The sequence below is a fragment of the Vicia villosa genome, linkage group LG3 (assembly GCF_029867415.1).
Source record: "Vicia villosa cultivar HV-30 ecotype Madison, WI linkage group LG3, Vvil1.0, whole genome shotgun sequence".
NCBI classification, from domain to species: domain Eukaryota; kingdom Viridiplantae; phylum Streptophyta; class Magnoliopsida; order Fabales; family Fabaceae; genus Vicia; species Vicia villosa.
Genome location: NC_081182.1, coordinates 32716968 through 32723906, shown reverse-complemented (window position 1 = coordinate 32723906; position 6939 = coordinate 32716968). Strand labels below are relative to the sequence as shown.

General features: G+C 37.2%; 1 long non-coding RNA gene across 1 annotated transcript; it reads left to right on the top strand.

The window, feature by feature from the left end:
• The first annotated feature begins 459 nt into the window (after positions 1–459).
• On the top strand, positions 460–2113 carry LOC131655346 (uncharacterized). The gene is made up of 3 exons (XR_009299733.1): positions 460–934; positions 1028–1190; positions 1550–2113. It is a non-coding gene; the product is annotated as an uncharacterized LOC131655346 (long non-coding RNA).
• The last annotated feature ends 4826 nt before the right edge of the window (positions 2114–6939 follow it).

The following is a 6939-nucleotide window of genomic DNA, read 5'->3' as shown; positions in this document are numbered from 1 at the left end:
CAGTAATCAAATAAAAATTTAAATGATTATCTACACAAAATTATATGAAAATCTTAAAAGAAAAGATATTTTTTGTGATTTTTTCATGAAGAAAGAAAATAATTAGAAAACATAAAATTAAATATGCATCAAAGATATTTTTTTGGTGTTTTTTAATAAGGATTAAAAAAGAAAAAATAAAATCCTATATTAAAATGAAAATACTAAGTCTTTTTTATGCAAACAATCTTTTTTAAGAAAATTAAAAGAAATAGTTGGTAAAAAAAAAACTAAGTAATTGGGCCAGAGGTGTTGAAAAATAAATTGGGGGTGCAGCCCAAATGACTTAAGCCTGAGATGAAATAAATAAAAAAAAAAGAGTGGGCCGTACCGGGTCGGGTCAGTGTGAAACCCGGATCCACCCATGTTGCTATACACTTGTGGATTTGGAGAAAACCCTAAAAAAACAAAGAAGAGGCCGAACGGCTCTCTCTTTCTCGTTCCTTCTTTCACGACAAAACAAGAGAAAATCTCTCTTCTCTCCCAATCGCTTGCTGTAAACAAGAAAACAACACAAGCTCTCACTCGGTTTGTCATCTTTCTCTTGCTGAATTCTCTCTCAAGCGGTTGAACAAACAACACCAACCGAATCTCTCACTCTCGGTTTGCTCTCTCATGGGTTCTCTCTTCATTCAGCGAACCACAACAACTTAAGCTCTCACTCTGGTTTCTGCCTTGCTCTCAATTGAACAACAACAACATCAAAGCTCTCACTCTCGCGGTTCCCGCTTTCACTCGCGGTGCTCAACTCTCTTTTGCTGCGAACAACAACAACAAAGAATCTCTCACGCTTGCTCACGGTTCTCTCGGTGAACAACAAACAGCGGCTTTCTCTTGGAACAACAACGCTGAACCAACCTCTCTCGGCTTCACGGTGGCCATGGACGAACAAGAGGTATGATTCGCACAGATTTTGTTTCTATTTATTTATCTGGGATTGAAACTTATATCACCAATATTTGATTTTGATATTCCGCAAGGATTTCAGATTAAATGATAATTGGAAGGAAATTCGAGTGAATTGAAGCAGACGTTCAAATCAGTGCAGCATAAAGAACAGACTAGCATCAAAATTTCTAAGAGGAAGTAAGGAATAAGAACCTGATCGGAGCAAGTCCGATGAACCAGTTCTGGCGTCGGCTTTTTGACAGGTACGAATTTGGTTCTCCTTTGTTCTGTCTACTTCTGGAAAATTGATGCACTCCCTGTTATTGAATTGATGCGCTTTCGAATCTTCGAATATGTCGCTGCTACTGCTCCGTTGCTATGCTGAATTTGCGAATCGAAACTGCTTCTGAATTGTTGTTGTGTAGCTATGAACCGCGAATTTGCTGTTGTTTTGATTCTGCTGAATTGCTTCAGAGTGGTTGCCGCATAATTCTGAGCCGTGAACTGTTGTTGTCACAGCTGTTGTTGTTGCTGAACCGTGTTGTTGAAGAACAACCTTGGATTTTTGCTATTAACAACTTTTGAAATTGTTAATTTTAACAACTTTGAATTGTTATTGTAGGCTCTCTTTTGATGAAGATGATGCAACAAAACCTCTTTGGATTCGCGGGAACTTTGGATATTAAGGAGACTTGAAGTTCAACTTCAAGTGGTTGGAAGCTTGAAGATGAAGATCTTCAAGTAAGGTATGAAGAACTACCTTTTCACTCTTTGTAACTAGAACACTCACAATATGAGCAATAGAGAGAAGAGAGAAAGCAAGGACTCAAGTTGCTTTGGTGTGATTTGCAATGAAGTGAACACTTCTATTTATAGGAAAAGCTTAGGATGTGTTTGGCAATTGGTAATCTTGATTGGCAAGTTTCAATCATTGCAAGATAAGAAAAAGAATATATTCTTCATCATTGCAAGAATAAAAAATAAGAATAAGAATATTCTTATGCAAAGATATTTTTCATGATATAAGCCATGTGTGTAAATTTTTATGTCATTTTATGATATCTCTAAGTTGCATAATTTTATGACATAAAAATCTCTCTTTGGCTTTCTTTGACTTTTGCTAATTTCACCCCTCTTTTGTTTTCTTTTTCATGTCACATGAGAACTCTTGAAGAAAGAATGAAGAATCTTGAACATGAAGAATGAAGACTTTGAAGATTGAAGAATTCAAGAATGTCTTTGAAGTTTTATTTTTCTTTTCCTTGTAATTCCAACTTTGTATGAATGAAACTTTGTAATTCTTGAATTTTAAATAAAGTCCCTTCATTTGTAATTCATTTGTTCCATGTAAAAAAAAATATCATTTGTGAATGCTTGAATTTCTTGTTAGAACTTGAATGAAGTTACTATTCTTGAATGATCTTGAATTGAATTTGAATTCCTTTTGAATGTTGAAAATTTGAATGAACCCTTTTTTTAAAGGAATTGGTAGAATATCCTTGAAGTAGTGAAGTTTTGAATTTCAAGTCTTGAAATGTATTCTTGCACCATGAATTAGAAATGATCTTGAATTAAAATCCTTGAACCCATAATCTTGAATCATTTTTGAAGTAATTTTCCAACAATGAATTAAACATGATATTTTCTTTGCAACTTTGATGAAATTCCCATGAATGATCAAATAATTCATATGAATCAAATCTTCACCATGAGCAATCCATGAGCCTAAAAAACCAAGAAATAGATTCCAAGCAAGTCTCTTAAATCGCACCAATTGGCAATGGCGCCTTTAAAATGAAATCACCCACGAACATGAATGTATCTTGCAAAGAATGAGTGAATGAATGAATCATATTGAGTTATTGGAAGACCTTGAGTCATGGTTTGAGTTGTGGCACCATGTCCTGATGAAATTGATGACTGTGGATCTTGAATTGAGACACAATTTCCATTGGATGTTGTCATAGGGATTATTTGAAGATGATTGAAACTTTTGATTGACTTCCTGGGGATTTTTAGGGTTTCCCAAATGTGATCCCTGATTTCAGTCCCTGATAGTTCAAAACCCTAATTCTGATGACTTGAAATTTCACTGTTGATCAATCATTGTGTAGGAGATGTTATGAGCCAATGGATTAGGTCAAAATGATGCACTTGGGGTCTTGAGGTAATTTCCCAAGTCATTAGGTCAAATTCTGAGCAAAAGTCAGGAGTATGCTATCTTCAGTCAAAACCCTAACTTGGTTAGTTCAGAGCCTTTGAGATTGTTGAAATGAATCTCTGAGGACCAAATGTTGATTATTGATGAAGATAATTCTTTTGAGATGAAGGGAGAACAAAACCCTAATTGATTGTTACTTGTACTGATGAGTGATTTCCTGATTAAATCCTGCTGAGTCACAAGTAGCAAACACAAGCTATGCAATTTTGTTAGAGATGCAAATGATGCATATGCAATGATATGAGGTGGTATCTTAGGTCAAAAATTGGGGTATGACAGCCGTTACTGTTCCTCATCACTTTCACGCCTTCTCCTTTGATCCGGCCATGGAGAAACCTGCATAAACACGACACAGACTCGCACAAGTAGCACAAATCGATCATACACATCCTTATGAATCCAACAACGCTCTCAATTTGGCCTAAGGTCGCTCCTGAATCGAACTCCCCAATCGCACAGATTGAAACACCTTAATCGCAACACTATTCGATCCCTGCACTCTGATATGAATTTAAACAGCACCGAAAGATTGCAAACACAAATCGAAACACGGAAGCACAAAAAAAAAACTTATAAAAACTTACACGCACAGGTTGGAAGCCGTAATTTTTCTACCTTTAATCATGGCCATGGGAATCCGATTCAAGGCGTTTTGGGCGAAGGGGATGGTGGCTGCCGGCGGAGACATGGCTGCATCGATGATGGTGGTTGATGCAAGACGGTGGTTGGAGCTGGTGTGGATCGAGATAGAGAGGAGATGGTGGTTACGGCTTCATACATGAAGGAGATTCAAGACAAATTCCCCAGCATTCTTGCCTTGGTGGAAGTTGCCCCCATAGCCTTGGATCAATGTTTGAAGATTAGTCAAAACATCAGGATTTCTCCAACCCTTTTTTTTTTTCGGTCCCCCCCTTTTTTTCCATCTGTTATGTTTGTTTATATATGGATTCAATTAGGTTAACCAGAATGGCAAGAATTGATTATTGAGTGTGATTGAAAATTGATTGGAAATCTCTAACTTTGGCTCATGGTTATTCTTCAAATAAATCCCTGGTATCTTGGATGATAGTGATGAAGATTTGATTTGGTTCAAAATATCTTGTCACGTGTCTTTTTCTTTTTTTCTTGATTTTTTTTTTAACAGCAATAAATAATAAATAAACTAATAATAATTAATACTAATATAATAATACTCCTAATAGTATAATAATAACCTATTAACTATAATATTAAAACAATAATAGGAAAATCCTAATAACACTACCATTGAAATTAACTACTAATCTTAATAATAACTAATAATAGTTAATAATAATAGTTAGTAAAATTACAAAAAATAATAATTCTAATAAAATTAAATCGTAAGTTGAATAAAATGAGCAAATATAAAAATAAATTACAATGATTAAAAAACCCCAAAAATAAGATAGATGGGCCAAACGTTTGGACCCAAGATACCTGTTAGTTTCACCTCATTTTAACTCAGGGTATTTTATAAGAGGGTGGATTTGACAATAGGAATGTCAAACCCCATGACCCTTAATTTTGCCCTTTGGTGTGGAACTGATCGGGCAAATTTTGGGGTATGACAGCTGCCCCTGTTCAATCTTCTTAAACCTGAGGAGTCAGATAGGCACGTCTGCCTATCGTAATCTAAAGGTAGAAGATGATTGAACACTGGAATGCCCTGAAATTTGCCTTTGTTGGGAAGAAATTTCATGGGAGATGGGCTTACAGATGCCACACAAGGTAAATACCTCTCTCTTTCGAATGTGGAGCAGATGCTTTCGAAAGGAATAACTGTGTTTCGATTGTAGCACGGCCTAGAAAGGCAACCTGAGTTTTATACAATGTTATGATGCATGCGATGCATGATGCAGTGCGCTTCTCAAAATAAATGAGAGCCATGTATGTATATGCGTAATGTATGAATGAGGTTAGTTAGTTGAAATGATGCATGATTGTTAGTTACGTTAATCGAAGTATGTTAGTAATTCTGAAAAGAAAGATAAAACCTTTGCGTGTTATTGGTGATGTTTTTGGAGAATATCACTGCCGAGGGACTAACGTGATAAACCCGATTGAGGAATCGTTTGAAAAATCTTGTATGCCTGGAAAGGCTCCTAGAAAGGATGGAATACGTCTTGAAGAAGACTTCCTGGAAAGGTTCCTGAAAAGGAATAGCGAGGACCTTCTGTTGGTTGTGTAATTGGCTTGCTATGGTCAGCAAGCTTCCGCAGTTTGTGAACCCCCACTTACTATAGTTCTAGTAAGTTTCTGTAGTTTGTGAACCCCCACTTACTATAGCTCTAGTAAGTTTCCGTAGTTTGTGGATCCCAATAGGATTGCTTGCTATAATTCTAGCAAGTTCACCTGCACTGACAGGGTTATCTGCGAGTGTTATCGCAGAATTTACCTGTACCACCAATAGGGTTATTCGCGAGTGTTGTCGCGAAATTTACCTATGTCACCAGGGTTATCTGCGAGTGTTATCGCAGAATTTACCTGTACCACCAATAGGGTTATCCGCGAGTGTTGTCGCGAAATTTACCTATGTTATCAGGGTTATCTGCGAGTGTTATCGCAGAATTTACCTGTACCACCAATAGGGTTATCCGCGAGTGTTATCGCGAAATTTACCTATGTCACCAGGGTTATCTGCGAGTGTTATCGCAGAATTTACCTGTACCACCAATAGGGTTATCCGCGAGTGTTATCGCGAAATTTACCTATGTCACCAGGGTTATCTGCGAGTGTTATCGCAGAATTTACCTGTACCACCAATAGGGTTATCCGCGAGTGTTATCGCGGAATTTACCTATGTCACCAGGGTTATCTGCGAGTGTTATCGCAGAATTTACCTGTACCACCAATAGGGTTATTCGCGAGTGTTATCGCGAAATTTACCTATGTTATCAGGGTTATCTGCGAGTGTTATCGCAGAATTTACCTGCACCAATAGGAATTACCTGCCATAGTTTTGACAAGCGTACCTGCATAAGAGTAATCGTTTGCTATAGTTCTAGCAAACTTACCTGCATGAAAAAGATTCACCTGTTTGGAGACTCACGACTATAGGGTCGGAGAAAATACACCTTTCACAACACGAGGGTTGGAGACTAGGCTTTTGTAGTGTGATTTGGATTTTGATGTAATAGTCAGACGGGAACTGACTACCAGACGGGAACTGGATTTAATGATTTTCCAGGACGAGAACTGGACTTTGAACTGGTTTGGATTGCCAATAAAAATTGGGCTTTTGTGATATGTATATGCTAATGCTAATGCGTATGCATGTATGCTAATGCTGATGCAATCCCATAGTTTTATCTCCTCAAACCCATTGAACTTGTTTATTCCATGCTTGCACTTGTACCCTGACTATGCTTATGCTGGCTTTGTAATGTTTATGTATGCTTATGCTTATGCGTATGTTTGGTTGACGTAATGAGTGGAACGAAGTAATGTCTTCTGTAAGATTACCTGAAAAGGCTCTTGGAATGAATACGAAAATCTGTCTTGAAGAAGACTACCTGAAGAGGTTCCTAGAATGGATAGACATTTGTCTTGCAGAAGACCACCTGGAAAGGTTATTAGAGTAGATAGAAATTTGTCTTAAAGAAGACCACCTGAAAAAAGTTCTTAGCAAGGGATGAAGAATGTCTTTAAAGACGACTACCTGAAAAGGTTCTTAGCAAGGGTTGAAATTTGTCTTAAAGAAGACCGCCTAGAAAGGTTCGTAGAATACCTTGAAGAAGACCGCCTAGAAAGGTTCGTAGAATATCTTAAAG